The sequence below is a fragment of the Geotrypetes seraphini genome, chromosome 2, assembly GCF_902459505.1.
Source record: "Geotrypetes seraphini chromosome 2, aGeoSer1.1, whole genome shotgun sequence".
Taxonomy (NCBI): Eukaryota; Metazoa; Chordata; class Amphibia; order Gymnophiona; family Dermophiidae; genus Geotrypetes; species Geotrypetes seraphini.
The window spans coordinates 238,818,968-238,839,397 of NC_047085.1; the positions used below are offsets into that span (position 1 = coordinate 238,818,968).

The 20,430-nt window shown below is 40.9% G+C and overlaps 1 long non-coding RNA gene across 1 annotated transcript in view; it reads right to left on the reverse strand.

The window, feature by feature from the left end:
* Positions 1-332: 332 nt before the first annotated feature.
* Positions 333-20,430, reverse strand: part of LOC117355804 — a 110,277-nt gene continuing 90,179 nt past the window's right edge. The window contains exons 2-5 of the long non-coding RNA XR_004538449.1: positions 2,920-3,020; positions 2,176-2,382; positions 1,057-1,296; positions 333-464 (exon numbers count right to left, since the gene is read on the reverse strand). This is a non-coding gene — a long non-coding RNA (uncharacterized LOC117355804). The remainder of the gene's footprint in view (positions 465-1,056; positions 1,297-2,175; positions 2,383-2,919; positions 3,021-20,430) is intronic.

Genomic DNA, 20,430 nt, shown 5'->3' on the forward strand with positions numbered 1-20,430 from the left:
GGCAGAACTGTGGTATTTGGCTTCTTCAAGATTTAATAAGAGACTCTTGTTGGATGTCCTTTTCTGAATTGCAATCCTATTACAATTTGCCTCTACATCAACAGTATCGTTGGATACAACCGAGACACTGCCTGAAAGCTCTTTTTCCTAATGTAGGACTCTTCCAAGTTTCCAAGTTTATTATATAATTTGATTAATCGCCTATTCCAAGTTCTAGGCGATGTACAATTGCTAAAATAGCCAAATATGGGTAACAAATCACACAGACATAAATCTAAACAAATTAAAATGACAAATACAAACATTCCTATACAAAACATGCACCTGACTTGCCTTCACAGACATCAGTAATCAATAGTTGCCTCAAGATGGTATGTCCTTATGAGAAAATCCTCATCTTCCTCATTAACAAGTATGATGAGTGCTTGGCATGGTGATTTGGGAGTTTCAATTGGGGAAGAGACCTGGCAAGAAGTTTGGAAAAACATGTTTAGATCTGCCCGCTCTGCTGGTGTTCTCCAATCACTTTTCTTCCTTTTACATAGAACACACTGGACCCCAATTAGGATTGCAAAACAATCGAATGGACTCTCTTCTATGTGTTGGTCTTGTAATTTACAGGAAGGCACACTAACGCATATGATCTTTGACTGTACACATTTATCGCTTTATTGGACTACAGTATGGGAAACCATCTCTATGATCTTAAACATACAGGAGCCTCTAAATCTGCGTGTTATTATATTGGGTCATCATAGTTTACTAAAAACACTGCCTGATCACAATGCAAGATTGCTTAACATACTGCTGTTCATGGCCCTTAAAAAGACTTATCTAAGGTGAGCTATGTTACCTGGTGGAATATGCTATGTCTTACAGTAAAATATGAAAGTGTTATTGCTGAGAAGCATAAGTCCATGAGCTCTTACCTTAAAATATGGAGTCCAGTCAACTCTTATTGTAATATGGGCTGATGTCATTCAGTTACTGTGCTGGTCTATAGTTAACAATATTTGAACATATATATTATTTTGTGGCTCATCTCTTATCTCATACCTATAGAGTATGATTCCGGTGTCTCTCGGTGCTTTGAATACTGTGCACATCATTGGCTGCTGGTTGTGCTTTGGCTGCTGGTTGTGCTCACACTCTTCTGCTGAATAGGCATGGTTCAATCTGTTGTATTGTATTGTTTGTCAACACTCTAAGATTTCTTGCTTTGTACAGCTTATTGTTTTCATGTCCTGTTAACAATTTCTGTTCTTGCTATATATTAAAATCAATAAATTCTTTGAACTATAAAAAGAAAAAGAGCGTGCTTTTAGGAGGCTGTTTAGATGGAACTTGATATAGTTTTCTTTTGGGGATTTTAAAGATATTTGTTCAGGTTGACTGGTTCTTTACACAAATGTACAGCTTCTTGAAATGGTCACTTTGATTATCTGTACAAGAGCTTACTGGTATAGAATGGACAAATCAGGTACACAACAGAATCAGGTAGTCAGAGGTGGATACTTTTGAATAAGACCAATGGTCCATCAAGCCCAGTAGCCCGTTCTCATGGTGGCCAATTCAGGTCCCTAGTACCTGGCCAAAACCCAAGGAGTAGCAATATTCCATGCTACTGATCCAGGGCAAGCAGTGGCTTCCCCCATGTCTTTCTCAATAACAGACTATGGACTTTTCCTCCAGGAACTTGCCCAAACCTTTCTTAAAACAAGCTCCATTTTCATAAGATATGTTACATAAAGCAAAATGGGGTACATTTGAGAAAGGTCGGCTAAAGTTAGGGGCCAAACATTTGGGCACAAAATGGCAATTCTATAACGGCAACTTTGGGGCACGGCACTGAGCGTTAGAAGATCCTGGGCTACCATCGGAAGCCTTTTGAATCCAATATAGGGTTCCTGAGGAAGGGGCAGTGTTCCCTGAAACCAAGCCTAGTCGAACCTTAACCATCTCGGGGGAATGTGTGGCATGAGGAGAAAGATTGCTTCTCTCCTGATGACGCTGCTGAAATATTAACAGCGTTCATGGACACAAGAGCTCATTATAGCTAAGTAGCTCTCTGTGCCTTTTGCATTTGTCTCACTGCTGGCTTGAACTCGGGTAGGAGTGCTACAGGACTACATTGCTATATTACATTTATTTTTGAAATTTATTATTTTTATTTACATTGCTGAGCACTTTTCAGCACACAAAGTGTATGGCGATGATGGGGTGTGGCTCCTCCCCACAAAAGCCTGGGTTTGGTGAAGCAATGGAGCAGCGGTTCTTTCGTTGAGCCTGGCTTCTCATAGCTTACTACCTCACACTGAGGGTACGCTGTACTATTTATAATTTATATGCATCACCGAGGTGGTGTTTTTGTAGCCGTTCTACCTGTAGATTAAAAAAAAAAAAAAAAAAAAATTTATTTTATAAATTGAATATTTACAATATCCAGTAATACAAAGAAAAAAAGGAGATAATCTCACAAGCAATACATAATCAGTCATAGACAATTCCTTTTTAAGCCTACATAAATGGGGAGACATGATACATTTTCACCAAACAAATTATAGGAAAAGATAAAGAAAGTACTTTTCGACTCACACCACATGAGTCTGAAACCTTCCTTACTTTAAGGGGATTCTCAATTTTTCCTCATAAACTCAGGTCTGAAACATTTAAGAAAAATTTAATTCATTTCTGTTCTCGAGTAATTTTTGTGACTTGTAAGCGTCTACGGCAGCTTAGGGTTTTGTCTTAGTGCCTTAATACAAGTCAAAAATGATCACTTTCTCTTTTTCTGCATACTCAACACCTCAAAGAAAATTCTCAGTACTTTTTCTCCACCAGAAAAACAGTTAAGCAATCTATAAGACTACGAAGTACAGCAGTAATTTCATGAAGAGAGACTTTCCAGAATTTACACACCATTTTTCTGATGGCATTAGTCATGCAGCTCCAGGAGGGATGGAGAGGTGGTGGAGCAGCTGTGAATCAGAGTTGCAAAGATATGGGTATCCTGCCTTGCCCTAAAAGGAAAGAAACTTGGTATATGCAATGCTTTAGTTGACACACCCTTCCTCCCCTCCAAATGAGACTGTTCTGAAATACTGAGTCACTTAGGATCCAGGCCACAGCTGCACTGATCAATGTCTTTGTGGCTTAGACTAGGGTTTCCCAACTTCTTCAAGCCAAGTACCTCCTAATTCAAACAAATTTCAAACAAAATATCCCTAGGCTTCAACCAGCTCTGGCAAACATACATTCCAAAAAACTGACATATTCTAATCACAAAATAGAAAACAAAATTACTTTTTCTCCATTTGTTGTCTGGTCATCTTAGTTTTCTAATTATGTTGGTTCCAGGATCTGGTTTGTGCTTTCCTTTGTCTTTACTCTTTTGCCACGGTCTCCTATCCATTTGACATTTCTTCTCTTACCATGTCTCACCGTCTCCCTTTTCTGTGCCCCTCTCATTCCCCTTGTTCAACATCTCCCCTCTCTGGGTATGCCTCTCTCCCGGCAGACGTTGCATCTCGTGTGTGTGTGTGTGTGTTTGTCCCCAGCCATGAAGCATCTGCTGTGTGTATCTCTCTCCTCCTAGCTATGCAGCATCTCCTCCTTTAGTGTCCGTCTCCTCTCCTAGGCATGCAGTATCTCCTCTGCGTGTGTGTGTGCCATTTCCTCTCTCCGTGGGTGTCTCTCTCCCCCCCCCCCCCAGCCATGCTTGTCTCTTGGGGGCAGTTTCTCCAAGTGGGTTGCAAATGGGTTGAACTAGACAAATTTATTTCGCATGTGCCATGACAGGAATGAGCCTCTCTCCTAATCCAGGGTATGTGGAATTTGATCTCAGATTCTCAAATTCATTCATTCCATTTTCTATACCGTACACTCATGGGAACTCAGAACGGTGCCCATGCATTTTCCCTGTCTGTCCCACTGGGCTCTACTGCTAATGCTCACTGTAGCACTTGCAAAATGCCAAAGAGAGCTTCTTTCTGGAGTTCATAAGATATAGCATGTACAGGCAACTTATCTAGGCTTTGGAAGTTCTTTTTAATCAAGCCTGTGACGCCCAAAATGACAGGAAATATTTCCGTATCTTTCTGATACATGTTATGTGAGTATCTATTCTCTTTCACCATGTGAATCACCATGTGATTATGTCCTGTTTTCTGGCATCCAGTTTTTTTTTTTATCAGTCAGGATGGAGCTGTCCCAGGTGATCATGACCTTTGATTCCCACAAATCTCTTAGGGTCATGATTACAATGCTTTTATGGTACACTGATGTTGTAAGCTTACAAAGTACCCAATGAGTGAGATGTAGCATCTTGTTGCTCTTTTCTGTAAAAAAAATAAAAAAATAAAAAATAGTGTGCCATCAGCACTTCGCAGCCAGCCATGAGATGAGTAACTGTTTATAGCTCTTTCTTACAGATGTCTGTTGCATCAGTTTTTTCAATGCTTGCTGTAAACCATCTCATCTGTAATCCACTGTCCTGGGATGCAACTGTTATTCGCTCATCCTTAGGTTTCAAGTCACCTCTCAACCTATCCACACACCTCTTTATGTATGTGTCTATACCCCAGTCTCTTCTCTGTGTGTGTGTCTCCCCAGCTATACAGCATCATTTGTGTGTGTGTGTGCGCATATGTATCTTTCTCCTCAGCCACACAACATTACACTAACTCTCTCTCTCACATGTACATACCCTAAGACATGCACTATCTCTTATGTGTCTCTTTCCCACCACCAAACCATCTCTTTCTTTCTCTCTCCTCCTGCCAGGCAGCATCTCCTCACTGCCTCTTTCCTCCCATCCATAATCATCCCTCTATGTCTCTCCCCACTCCCATCCCACCATACTACATCAGCCCTGTGTCTCTCTCTTCCCTGCTCTAACAATCCAGGGGTTCCTCTCTTTTTCTCCTTTCCCCTACCATCTAGCATTGCCCCATCTCTCTCACCCTATCATCCAGAATTTGTCTCAATTTTTCTCCATCCCCACTATCTAGCTTTACACCATCTATCACTCTATCCCTATCATCTAACATTGTCCCATTTCTCTCTCCTTCCCCAGCATTCTGAATCACTCCTCTGTCTCTCTTTCCTCCCATCCCTCACTATCCAGCATTGCCCCATTTATCTTTCTTTTGCCCACCACACATCATACCCAGTCATTCATTCCTTCACTGATACCTCCACCCACTTGGCTCTGCCTTCCCCTCCCTGCCATAACTTGCTCACCTGCAGGGCCACTGCCTTCCTGTTTCTGCTAATAGAAAATAGGAACTGTGTCCTTCCCCCTCTCTGTCATCTACTCGTTTCCTCATCCACTAATGGTTATTACATCCTAATAAACCCGCACATAGTTTAACCTATGTATTACACATTCACTACAAGCTTTTAAAGTTAAAAATATCATTAAACAGTATTGGCACGTGATGGGAATTGAAAAAGTTTTGAGAACCCCCCACATTTTGCATTTTCATGGTATTGAAACTTTTGGGAACATTTGACAAAGTTTCAGTTTAAGTCTGTCTCTACCAACAGAATACTACTGGGTCAAAGACCATGTGGTCGATGCACAGTGTGTGCACATTCTCTTACAACAAATATGTTTACTTTACCAAATTTTCGTTACGAACTATGAGGCACTACTGATTGTTCTACCACAGCTTCAGTTTACCTCATCTGCTGCCCATGTGCTAAGATATAAGTATATAGGATGCACCATAAAACCTATCAGTAATCGCATTCAGGAGCATATTAGTAGGATTTGTAGGGAAGTTCTGGAGGCCCCTTTGGCACGACATTGGAAGGAAAATTCTCACAAACTATTGGATCTTAAGTGTCTAATATTAGAAACTGTTTCATTGCCACAAGGGAGTGATTTGTCCAGAGCCCTTTGGAGACATGAACAGTGATGGATTTTTCATCTTAACACAGTGCATCCAAACGGGTTGAATCATGAGGTAGAATGGTATGCATTTTTGTCAGCTTTGAGCTTTTATCAACAAATTTGTTTATGCTGGGACGTCTCAGTGAAGGACCTTTAAACAAATATCTTAACTGAGCATGTTCAGCATGTCGTCACTGCTACCAGCATCTTAAGTCTTGCTTTGACGCTGGTTTTGAAGGGCATCTTTTCACTTTTCAAATTTGGAGCTGTCAACATCAAAGGATTCAGGTACTATCTGGAATGCCATGTTTTGAAGTCTTTTAAAGACGTATTTGTAATTTTCAGGTCTTATAACTTATGTATAATTGTTTTGAGAGCACAATTTACAGTGTTACGTTTATTCACAGGCAAGAGGAAGTGCTACAGAAAGAACACTTCTGGGGCAGGCCAACGGTGAGAGGCTGGCTTTGCTTCAGCTTTTAATTTCAGCGGTGGGTAGGTGAGGGAGTCGGGAACTGGGACCCATGTCAGGAAGTCATAGGAACTCCAAAGTAAAAGCATCAAGTTTTTGAATCTGAAGTGCTGACAACATTTTGACCACAGTCTCTCCCGCTGGCAGTTAGTCTCTCCCGTGGAGCACTTTAGAAAACCTACATATCGGGTCTCTTGAAGCAGATTACGAAACGGGGCCGCATTGGGACCCCAATACCATCTAAGATAAGTGAAGTTCATCTTATCTGTAGGTCATGTGAGCTTAGTGATTATAAAAATCTGTTTGAAAATCAAACCAGTCTACAAAACAGAAATGCAGCCTTTGACTGAATATGCAAAACTATATGCAATGACTGGAAAATAAAACTCCAAAAGGAGGGTGGACAAGCCCTCCAATAGAGTTACACACCTCTGAGCATACAGAAGCATATCAATCCTTGACAGGTTTTTAAGTTTGTAGGTCTAAATAATAGAAGAAACATTTGTCTATTTATAAAGATGGATGTATGGCAGAAAGTGAAGGAGAGAAAAACAGCAAATGGATAAAGTGGCCCTGGATACATAGTTAAGAGCACAGACAGAAGGATGTGCAGCTAGAGACTGGGAAAGATAGTTTGAAAACCAAAATCACCAGGCAACAAAGGTAGGGGAAATTATTTTATTTTCAATTTAGTGATTGAATTGTGCCAATTTTGGGAATTTACATCTGCTGCCTATATTTTGCACTGTTCAGGAAGAAATGCATTTGTTTCTATTTCTCTGGGGTTGTGCTGCATGCAGAGTCTTGAATTTTAGGGTTTAGTTTGTATATATTAGTACTTGTACCCCCTGTTTTACTAAGATGTGTGCTAACACAACAATAAACTAACATGCATGCATTAGCATTTAGCGTGTGGTTAGCACGCGCTAAAACGCTTAGTGCATGCTAGTCTATGGATGCGTTAGCGGTTAGCGTGTGTGTATATTTAGCATGCATTAAATGCATGCTAAAACGCATAGCGCACCTTAGTAAAAGAGGGGGTTAGTTTGTGGTCCTGTATTTGCATAGTGGTTATCTATGTTCTGGTAGGAATGAATGTTGAGAAGAATACAGTGTGCTTTGTGTAATTTAATTTTATGGTTAACCATTATATGTTGTTGATAAGATTATATTGTTTGTATATATGAAAAATGAATGGAAAAAATGGGGGCAGGGTCTTCGGCCCCCCACCCAAACAAAAAACATTCACCTGCCTATGCCTAGAATGACTATTTGAATAAAGTTGGAATTAAGTATGGTAATATCTATGAGGTGAAAATATCCAGGTGAATTGCTGGAATGGTGTCAGAGGGAGGAAGGATCTATACTTCTACTAAGACTAAGGCCCAAATTCTGTAACCAGTGCCTAAAGTTAGGCAACTGTTTTGTAGGCGCCCAACTAGATAGGTGCCTATCTAAATTGAATAACGAGCTCAATTAAGCTTTTTAATCAGCACTGATTGAAACATAGGTGCCTATGAAGAAAGCACGATTCTGTAACAAGACGCCTCTAAAAATTTAGGCAGCCTTGAAAAAAAAAATAGGCGCTATGCATGTTAGGTGTGGGTGTGGCTACATGTTAGGCACCTTGTTGCAGAATCATTGCTTTTAAGCGTGCTCAAGCGCTCAGCTAGGCACCTAGCTTTTAGTTTTGCCTAGAGCTGGCCTATTTCTTGGGCGCCTCCAAAATAGGTTCTGCTCAGCGTGATTCATTAAACAGCACCCAATTTTACTTGAATTGCACTGAACAGTGCCTAGTTAGGCGCCTAACATTTGGGCGCTTCTTATAGAATTTGCCCTTAAGTAACTTAATAAAAATTTTGGCCCACGATTTAGCCTGTGTTTTAGATTTCGGCTCCTTACGTGATTGAATTTATTGAAAAAACTAATGTTCTACATCTGAACCAAACTGGGTTCAGACAGCATCATAGTACCGAACATTCATTGATTGGCATGTCTTCTTTCTAGATCATCATCAATCGGTTTTACTTATTTCTATCGACCTTTCTGCGGCCTTTGACACTATTGATCATCAACTTTTATTAGACAGACTTTATTCAATTGGTATCACAGACCAAGTCTTCTCTTGGTTTGCATCTTATTTCTCAGATCGTACTTCTACTGTTTCCTTTAATGATTCCAACTCCAAAAGTTCACTAATTTCTCATAGTATTCCCCAAGGATCTATCCTTTCCCCGCTACTTTTAAATATCTTTCTTGCCCCTTTGATGACTGTCTGCCAATCTATAGGTTTTCATGTATTCGCATACGCTGATGATATTTAGCTCCTACATCCTTTGGACCCCAGCAATTCTTTGGATATCATAGCGATTAACAAGAAACTTGAACAAATTCATCAATGGTTAGATACAAATAGGTTAGCTCTTAATATTGAAAAAACAAAGACGATGCTTTTCCCATGGAACTTATTGCCCCTATTTCTATAAAAAATATTCCTTTGCAATCGGTTAGTACCATTAAAATTCTAGGAGTAATTTTTGACAATAAATTAACTTTTCATGATCATATTGGTAGTATTATCAAATCGTCTTTCTATAGACTTCGTCAAATTCGATCCCTTTCACAATACCTCTGCTCTAAATCACTCAATATTCTTATCCACTCCTTGGTGATTTCTAAAATCGATTATTGTAACGCCCTTTTTAAAGGAATTGCACAAAGTGAAATTAGACGTTTACAAATTATACAAAATACTTCCATCAAGCTTATAACAAAAACAAATAAATTTGATCATGTAACACCACTTCTTAAGAATGCGCATTGGCTTCCGGTATCTAATAGAATAACTTACAAATTATGCTTACTCATTTTCAAATAATTACTCTTTAAAACTCCTGCATTTATTTTTAAATTATTAATTCCTTACTCCTCGAATAGAATATTACGGTCAAAAGAACAACATTTATTGACAACTCCTTCTCTCAAGATCATCAATACTAGACGACAATTTATTTTTCCGTTACGGCCCCTCAAGTCTGGAACTTTCTTCCAATCTATTTGAGAGAAGAACACGATCTTGATAAATTTAAGACTAATTTAAAAACATTTATTTTCAAAGATGCTTTTGAGTGATAATTCTCAACCTTGGATTTATTAATTATGTTGATTTTGATTAATGAATTTTATATCCCCTACCTTGTGTTTTTTCCCTGCCTATTCTTTTTATAATACTTTGTAGTTCAAATCCCTCTCTCCCTTTTATCTTGTTTGTGAAGTTTGTGTATAGTCTGGTTTGATTTTAAGTCTATGTTAAATATTGTATTACTCTTTAATATTGTAATTTTTAATGTTTTTTATTTATGTTCATCGCTTTGAAGTATGATTAAGCGATTAATCAAGAACGCTAATAAACTTGAAACTTGAATTTGACACCCCTGCTGTAAAAGGATAAATTCTTCAAGCTGAATATTGCCTCTATAGCCCTGATATTAAGCTGGAAGGGCTGTCAATTCCGGGACTTGGCTGCAAGACAGTATGGCTGGGTGATTTTTCTGCTCCTCCCTCAGCACAATTCAGCTAATTTGATGGTGTCAGGTCAAAAGTGCGCCGGGACAAAGGCACGCCCAGACAATTGAGCGCAGCACGGAGGCGCACACCGCTCAAAATTACTGTTTATAGGGCTCCGACGGGGGGGCATGGGGGGGAACCCCTCCACTTTACTTAATAGACATCGCGCCGCGTTGTGGGGGGTTTGGGGGGTTGTAACCCCCACATTTTACTGAAAACTTTACTTTTTCCCTGTTTTTAGGGAAAAAGTTAAGTTTACAGTAAAATGTGGAGGGTTACAACCCCCCCAAACCCCCCACAACGCCGGCGCGATGTCTATTAAGTAAAGTGGGGGGGTTCCTCAACAAAACCCCCCGTCGGAGCCCCTAAAAGCTGTAATTTTCTTCGGCGCGCACCTCCGTCTTACGCTCAGTTGTCGGCGCGCGCCTTTGTCTTTCGCGCCGTTGTCTATGAATCAATTTGACAGCACAAGTGATCAAATTCACACTCCAAAAAGGGAAAAATCTGATTTGTGAAATCTTCTGCAGCTGATATGGCATCAGGAAGACAGTCTAAATTGGAAACAGCATTTGCTGCAGGAGCCTCAGCTAAAAGATCCACCCACTCCTTCAAAGGTGCCAATACCTAAGGAATTATTGGAAAAAGTTATATCTGAGCTGAAAGCTATAAGGGAGACAATGCAGGTTAATACTACTGAACTAAAGATATCACTGTACACTGTCAAAAAGGCAGCAAGTGATGATTTTGCCTGTGGTTTGTTACTAAATGAATATGTTACCAGTTTATTTCCAAAGTTCCTATTATAAAAAATTAAATGGGATTCTTACAAAATTTCTTTGGCTAGGTAAAACTGCTAGAATAGCCTTAGTATCCTTGCAAAAATCACAATCGGCGGGAGGGGTAAATTTTCCAAATTTTTACAGGTATCATCAAGCCTTTATATTGTGTCAGGGTATGTATTGGATCCTTCCAGGAACTCATGGCGAATCTGCCAGACTGGTTGATACTGGAAAGCCATCTTTTGGCCCCATTACGTCTTAACCATATTTTGGAGTATCAAGCTTCCTTGAATATACTGTACAAGGACAATATTATTCTTCAATCTACCTGGAAGACATTAAAATTTATTGATGCCTTAACTTCGGTTCAGTACAACAATCCATGTGTCAATCCCTATGGTTAAACTCCAAGATAAAAATCGGCAAGTCTAAAATCCTCTGGAAACATTGTTGCAGGCAGACATACGTACTTTAGATGATGTAATTCAAAATGGGAAAATGGTAAATTTATTATAATTGCAACAACTGGCATATCATAATCTCAAAGTTATAAATGGTTGCAGTTGAAACAGGCCATTCAGAAAGGGTTCCCTGATTGGCGTAACTTAAAAAATCAATATAGCTTGCCGGGCCTATGTTTCCAGACAGATTTGCAAGGGCATCAGGCCACCAAGTGGTATAAATTAATATTGGAATATTTGAATAAGAAACCTAAAACAAGTTTAAAAGATATTTGGAGCTTTGAGACAAAACAGCAGATTTCTGCTACTCAATGGCCATGGATTTGGACTTGGAGAATGAGATGTACAGCGTCAGCATCTGAGACAAACTTGGTTTTTTCTGTTATATATAATTTTTGGGACCCCTGTTCGTTTACAAAAGTTGGATAGTTCAAAATCTAATAGATGCTGGCACTGTCATCTTGAAGTAGGGACACTGGATCACTTGTTGTTTTATTGTACCTTGATACTCAACTTTTGGAAGTCTATTGGGGGTAAAATTAATAGGATATTGGAGGCTTCTATTCCACTGTCGTATGACATTGCTTTATTTGGGACTTTATTGCAACCTAAGAGTCCAATTGATTCCAAGAAAAACAGACTGCTTCTTATTATGACGGGAGTAGCTATGCAGTTAATAACAAGAAACTGTAAGAACTGGGACAAATTGAACTTTAGCTTTTGGTGGGAAAGTTTATGTCAATATTATAGATTTGAAAGAATGAATTCTGAACAAATAGGACATAATAAAAAATTTAAGGAAACATGGGGTCCATTAGCGGAATTTGTTAAAACTGAGTAATCGAATAAGCCTTTAATTCCTAATTGACCTTTACACACATCCAGGGAGGGTGGGAGGGAGGGGTGGGGGGAATATACTGTGTAGTATTATTTGTTTGAATATAAGTGCTGTTTAATGCATTATTTGATTGTATATTCTTTGCACTTTGTATTTAATTTGAAAATTAATAAAGCTGGAAGGGCTGTCATATAAAGTTAAGTGCATAAGTACATAAGGTCATAAGTATTGCCTGATTAGGACATACGAAAGGTTCATCAAGCTCAGCTGTTTCTAGTCGTGGCCAATTCAGGTTGCAAGTACCTGACAAGATCCTAAAAGAGTAAAATGTTCCCAAGTCCACTTTAATAATGGTTTGTTTTAGGAACTTGACAAAACCTTTTAAAATCCTATTACGCTAACTGCTTTTACTACATTCTCTGGCAATGAATTCCAGAGCCTAATTACATGTAAGTGAAGACATATATTCTCTAATTTGTTCTAAATGTACTACTTAATAACTTCATTGTGTGTGCCCTAATCCTTGTACTATGGGAAAGAGTAAACAAGTAATTCACATCGTTTCAAGACGCCAGCCGAGAAAGCCTAACAGAGCACATCTTCTCTTTCCACTCAACTCAGTATTTTATAGACCTCTTATTATATCTCCATCCAACTTCTCTTTTCTAAGCTAAAGAGCCCTAGCCTTTTTTAGTCTTTCCTCATAGGGAAGCTGTCCCATTCCCTTTATCATTTCAGTTGTTCTCATTAAAGTTTTCTAATTCCATTATTTCTGAGATGTGGTGACCAAAATTGCACACAGTACTTGAGGTACATTTGTGCCAAGAAGCAGTACAAAGGCATTATAATATTCTCATTTTTTGTTTTCCATTCCTTTCCTGATAATTCCTAACATTCTATTTACTTTCTTAGACACTGCTAAACAATGAGCAGAGGTTATCACTGTATCATCTACATGTATCACTCAAAGGAACACTAACATGCATACTCTGCTACATAACCCCAGGAAACTGGAACACAGCAAAACCAGAATTTGAAGACTTTATATACCAAAACTTACCAACGACAACCTACAACTTAATCCTAGGAGACCTCAACCTCCACCTTGTAGCGTGGCCGTCCCTTAGGGCCCGGCACACATTTACAATATTGCCCTGGGGTGCTTCCCCAAGTAGGAGGAAGCCCTGTTGTGGGTACCTTACTCTGAGTACCAAAAGTCAGAATGACACAATTCAGGTAAGTATCAAAAGAAAGAAATAATATTTATTAATCATCCAGATAGGGCAAAACAAAAATGCAAGAAAAACAAAAGTCCAAAAGTAACAGCAACTATAATGTGCCCCAAAATAATATGGTTCTCACCAGCCTGGTCTGGTTCATGCTCCAGTGTTTCACTTATGTCCCAGATAAGTCCTACTTTGAAGTAGTAATAACAGCACAAAGTACAAATGAGTCCCAGGCAGTCTTTAGTCCAAATACAAAACTCAGAGCTGTACAATGTTGCAGGGTTTTTCCCTTCTCTCCAAACATTGAAGAGCGGAAGGTTACTGGATTTGTCAATTCAGTTCCTTGGCAAAGCAAAAAACAAAAAAATACAACCCATAAAACACACTACCTGGAAGTCTGGCAAACCGGCCCCAACCTTCAGGGTTTTCATGGCACTCAAAAGTACATTAACAATGTGGCTTAATTGTCCTTAAGTATTGTCCCCACAGCAAGACAGCCAGCACATCAAAAATCCAAAAAAAACCCCAACTTTGCAAGACAAACACACCATAAGATCAGCTCACTTCCATGGCTTCTGGTAAAGCAGGTTCTGGCAGTACACTCCATTCCATGTCTTCCAATACCTGGTTCTCCTGTGTTTGTTCCCCTGCCTCTGGGTTTATCATTTCCATATCTGTGGGTTCCTGGGCTGGTGGAGGTTCTTTCCACATGGGAACTTTCCTGGACCTCCTTCCCTCTCCAGGACAGCCAGCTTTCTAAATGTTCCAAAGCTGCTGTGCTACTCGGGGGAAGGGCTTTCTTTTGCTGAGTTTGCCTTCTACCTTGTTTGGTCAACCCTTTCCAAAATGGAGGATTTAAAGGGGCAATACCTGTTTTCACAAGGCTAATCCAAACATCAAACCAGAAATCCAAACATCAAACGGAAACTGGTACCGTTCCCTCTGGTCATATCACTATACTTACTCCTTCAAAATCAACTGGACTAACAACAAAAGCACTCCAACTACTCAAAAAATAACACAACTCATGTAAATACATCGACTCCACCATATTCTGGACAAAAATAGACACCATAATCCAAGACTATAATCCCAAAGACTTCATCCTACAATGGAACCATCTAAGTAAAACAACCCTGGATGAACTAGCCCCAGAACAACCCAAAACCAGAATCCATAGAAAATCAGACAAATGGTTTGACAACGAACTTCTCCTACTCAAAAGGCAATTCAGACAACTAGAAAGAAAATGGAGAAAAAGTAGCCAAGAATCCACTAAAAAAGCTTGGAGAACAATCTTTTGTGATATTTGCTTGTTGGTTCTGGCATTGTTGCCGCCTGACTGTATGTGCTCCTTCACTGTTAATAAACATATGATTAAAAAAAAAACAAAACTGAAAGAAAAAAAGAAAGACATACTACACAAAGCAAATAGGAGAAGGATCCCAAGACACAAAAAAGCTGGTCCAAATACTAAAAGAACTCACAGACACCACACCTTATCTGACAAATAACAACTCCCCCTTCCCTCAGCCACCCTCATAGCCACATTCTTCAAAAGCAAGATCGCAACTATCAGAGCCACGTTCAATGGAACACCTATGCACCTAGAAGAGATATCAAATCCCCCAACAGAGATAGAAGGAGTCACAGCTGACAGAACCTGGTCTCACTTCTCACCTATACAATGGTCAGACTTCAATAAACTGTATAATAAATACAGCCACGCAGCCTGTGACCTGCGTGGCTGTATTTATTACATTGCCCCCCTTATCTACTGAAAACTTCCAGTACACTATTCTGCACCCTACTCCTACAATGGATACAACCTTTACTCACAGATAGCCTTTTCCCACAAGACCTCAGCGAAATCAACATAACTCCGATCCTAAAAGACCCCAAAGGAACAACGGACCAACCTTCCAACTACAATACAACTTTACGTTAAGCTTATGGAAGGCCTTGTAGCTAAAGCCCTAACCTTATACCTAGATAACCACAACTTACTCCACCCCACACAGTCTGGTTTCAGATCTAACTACAGCACGGAAACCCTACTAGGAACACTCATGGACATCGCTAGACAACACCTCAGTAAAGGAAAGAAAATGATGATCATACAACCAGACCTATCAGCAGCCTTCAACTCGGGAGACCACGACATCCTTCTACCAACACTAGACTCTATAGGAATCTCAGGCAAGGTACTATCATGGTTCAAAGGCTTCCTGCAATCCAGAACATACAGAGTTAAAACAAAGAAAAATCAGAACCATGGTCCAACTCCTGCAGAGTACTCCAAGGATCACCTCTATCTCCCACACTCTTCAACCTATACATTGCTTCCCTCAGCTCCTACCTAGACAAACATGGCCTAACCTCCTACAGCTATGCAGATGACATCACCATTCTCCTTCCCTTCGACCAACTGGAGCCCAAGATGGTAGGCACAATACACAAAACACTTGAAACAGTAGCAACATGGATGACAGACTTAACCCGGACAAAACAAACTTCATCCTCCTAGAAAACAGCAAAACCCCAACCTTAACAAACATAGTAATAAACTCGATCTCTTACCCCATTCATCCTACACTAAAACACCTTGGAATACTGAGTGATAGAGGCTATACCATGCAACCACAAATCAACAAAATAATAAAAACATCTTTCACAACTATGAGAAACCTAAGACAAGTTTGAAAATTTGACAGAAAACAATTCCAACTTTAGGTACAATCTCTAATCCTAGGCTTAATAGACTACTGCAACATACTATATCTCCCCTACCCAGAAACCATGATAAAACAATTACAAATAATACAAAACACAGCCCTAAGACTCATCTACTCGCTAAAAAAATATGACCACATCACAGAAGCATACCATGATTTACACTGGCTCCCAATACAAGCAAAATTACACTTCAAATTCCATTGCCTACTATTTAAAACTATAAACGGAGACAGCCCAACCTACTGGAACAACCAACTAACTCAATCTACCTCAACCAGACACAGAAGAACCCACACACTATTCACACACCCACCTACCAAAAATGTCAAACGAAGAAAAATGTACGACAACCTACTAGCCACCAGAGCAGCAAAGCTGGACACACAACTCATAAATCTGCTAACCTCGACCACAGACTACAAAACCTTCAAAAAAGAAACAAAATCCCTACTCTTCAAAAAATACATTAAACCTCTATAACAGAACCATACCTGCCCCAAGCTTCACCCACAACACTATCTACATAGCAAATCAAAAAATATTCAAACCACTCACTAGGCATTTACTAGTATCAAAACAATTCTCGGGTAATTCGCCTTGAACCACAAGGTAACGGCAGAATAGAAATCACTAATGTAATGTAATGTATAATGACAGCTAGATCCTCTTCCTGGGCAGTGACTCCTAATGAGTAACTTTGCTTCATATAGCTATATTTTGGGTTGCGCCTCTCTCTATGTACATCATTTAGATTAGCTCACATGAAATTTCATCTGCTATTTGGTTGCCCTAGTCGCCCAGTTTCCTAGGGCCCTTTGACAAATATTCACCATGCCCTTATGATTTAACAACTTTGAATAACTTTCCCCCTTTTTTACTAAGGTGCGCTAATCAAATTAGCGCGCGCTAAACACTAACGCGTCCATAGACTAACATGCATGCGATAGCATTTAGTGCGCTAATCGGTTAGCGTACCTTAGTAAAAGAGGGTCTTTGTGTCATCAGCCAGTTTAATTACCTTACTAGATATTCCCACCTCCAGATCATTTATAGACAAGTTAAAAAGCAGTGATCCTAGAACAGATCTATTAAGAATATTGACCATTTAACCCTACTGTCTTTAACCAGTTGTTAATCCATAATGGGACACTGCGTCCAATCCCATGACTTTTTAATTTCCTCAGGATCCATTCATGTCAAATGCCTTTTAAAAATCCAGATATACAATATTTTATTGATTTTATTAAGCATATATAAAGTGCAGCATTTAAACATTCAAAAATTCAATAAACAGCACTTACATACTTGCTTAACCCTGAATCAATTTACCAAACCCTCCCCCAAACCCCCTCCCTCCCATCCTGGATGTGTGTGGAAACCAATAAAGAAATAAAATTGAATCTGGTAGGTAAATTACCAATCTTTAAGGTATTTAACAAATGAATCCAATGGACCCCAAATTTCTTTAAAATTCTTGATCTTACCTGATTGTTCCGCTAACATTCTTTCATATCGGTAATATAAACGTGGAAAGGCATAATAAAAATAAAACATCTAAGGCCCTAAACGTTGAAAGTAGAAGCAGGGAAAATGTCCATTCTCAAAAAAAACGTCCAAAATGAGGGTTATTTTTGAGAATGGCCTACTTCTACGTTCAGCAGTTTAAACGGCATTACCACCACTACGTCTACACTTGCAACACATTATCAAACAAAAAAAAGCCTAAGTCCCAAAAGCCCAGAACTAGACCTTTTAGGTGAAGGAGGGGCCAGTCCTTAACCTAAAAGCTGGATTCTGTGACCAGTATCTGTTAAAAAGAACACCGGTTACAGAATCCACCCCCCCCCCCGCCCCACAGCAACGATCGCGGCAGGAGAGATGGCTCAACTCCTTGCCGCGATAATGATCCTGGGAAGTACAGCACTTCCAATCGCTATCGTGGCAGGAGAGATAACCAATCTCTCCTGCCCCAATCCACATCCCACCCCCGATCGGATCGGGCAGGAGAGAGCCCAACTCCTCCTGCCTGAAGACCCCCCCACCCCCTCCACATGATCTTGGCAGAAAAGAGCCCAACCCCTCCTGCCCAAAAATCCCCCACCAAGATATGGGCAAGAGGGATCCCAGGCCCTCCTGCCCACGATGACCCCCCACGACCGCCCACGACCACCCCCGAACCCCTGATCGGTCTCCCGATCCCCCCACCTGCCAACCCCATGACCCCCCCACTGACCACGCAACCCCACCTCTGACACCCCCTGTACCTGGAAAAAGTAGGACGGACAGACGGGTCCCAAACCCGTCTGTCCGGCAGGCCTGGTATCGCCTGAATGGCAGGCCTTAGGGACTGATTGGGCCAGGTGCCTAAGGCCCCACCCACAGGAGGGGGTCTTAGGTGCCTGTCAACCAGAATTGGCACAGTTGCCTTAGGCCCCTCCTGTGGGCGGGGCCTTAGGCACATGGGCACAACTCAGCCCAGGTGCCTAAGGCTCCGCCCATAGGAGGAGCCTTAGGCACCTGGCCCAATCAGGTCCTAAGGGCTGCCATTCGGGCGATGCCAGGCCTGCTGGAAGGACGGGTTTGGGATAGCATCTCTCCTGCCATGGTTTGTGGCAGTTCGGGTAGAGAGGTGATCGGCTATTGCGGCAGGAGAGATAGCCAATCTTTCTTGCCACAATCGTTGCGGTGGTGGGTAGGCAGGTTGCCGGGGCCACTGAGCTGATCGCAGCAGCGCATGTATATTTAACACATGCCAAACATGCGCTAAAATGCATAGCACACCATAGTAAAACAGGGGGTTAGTCTTTGGTGGTTATGGTAGATGATTCCCAGAGAAGAGAAGGGCAGTGGTAGGTGCAGTGCTCTTTATGGATCCAAAGGAGTTCAGTTTTTGAGGCGTGTAGTTGTAGTTTGTTTGTGGACATCCAGATTTTGATTTCTAAGAGACAGTTATGATGTTTTGCAATCTGGAAGTCGTGGTTCTTTCTTAATGGAAGATATAGTTGGATGTCATTGGCGAAGAAGTGAATCTGAATTTGGTGTTTAAGGGCTATATCCAGAATGCTGAATATATACTTGACCAAACAGGCATAAATTAAATGAAAAACTTATCTATTTAGTGGCTGAAAATCCCCATTAAATGAATAGTTTCTAATGGCGCCTCTGTCCCTCTTTCAATATCAAGACATTTAGGGTGTGGTTAAGATCTATTTTACTACAGCTAATGCTGTTTTACCACAGGTCCCATTTTGTGCAATGGGACCTAGTTACTAATAACTGGAGTCAAAAGTAAAAAAACACATCTTAATAGAAGCTTGTGCTGATAACTTCCCCTTGATTTAAATGGCTTAGTATAATGCATATAATTTTTTTAAAAAAATGTCCAGGTAAGTGAGTTATGTATTTACCACCTGCTGGTGAATGTGTAACTCACTCTGAATATCAGGCACTAAGCTAATTAGGAGAGTTCTTTCATGACAACCTAGTCTCTGGTTTTGTGACAGTACACTTTTACATACCATTCACAGGAATGATCCTATATAATAAAACCCTAAGCGCGCCTGCACACATAGGGTTTCGTGTTCCCTGCCGCTGTGTTTTCTGTTCCGTGGCCGGATTCTATTTTAGAACGCGGCGGCAGGGAACACTCTGGAGCTTCCCCCCTCCCGCCCTCACTCACCAACTGCTGCCGACGCCGCTTGAAAGGAGCCTGGTGAGGATTGCGGCTGTGTCTCTGGAGCTTCCCCCCTCACTAACCGCTGCCGACGCTGCGAGTCCAGAACCACTGACGATCACCACGGCGGCCACTCCCGCGATCTCTCGGTCTGCCGAAAAAACCAAAAGAAAAGAAAAACAATCGCTGGCACGTAGGGGGAAAGAGGCACTTCCAGTGGCGGCAGGGAAGGGCAGGGCTTCTCTCTCTCCCCCAAGCAGCAACAAAAACTCCCAATGTCTGCGGCTGTGACCCACCCCCCTCCCAAAGTGGTAACCCATAGAAGAAAATCACGAAGGTCTTTGCAGACTTAGTAACAGAATACCGAGTTTAGTCTGCTGAATCCTGAAGACATGATTGTTAAGCGAAAAGCATCTGGAGGCTGTGGTGTTGGACATTTAAAAGGGGTCCAAACAATGTGGCCAGTTTTTGTCTTCAACCTTCAACCTTCCACCAATACCAACATCATCTACCACCATGTCCCATCCTTAGAAATAAAAGGCAGATCGATTGCATGAGACTGCCATAGCACTTCCCCCTGACAAGGAGGAGAATGATATTTGGGTGGGGGAGTTGGGATTGGAGTCGGGGCCTGGGTTGGTAAGGAGAAAAAAAAAACATGGGATAGCCACTAGAGAGAGAGGCTTTGGGTGGGTGAGAGAAGCAGGCATTTGGAGAGAATACATGGATGGGGTGGGCCACCAGCACCTCGGCAAGCGAGGGCTAAAGGAGCCCTCCCCCCC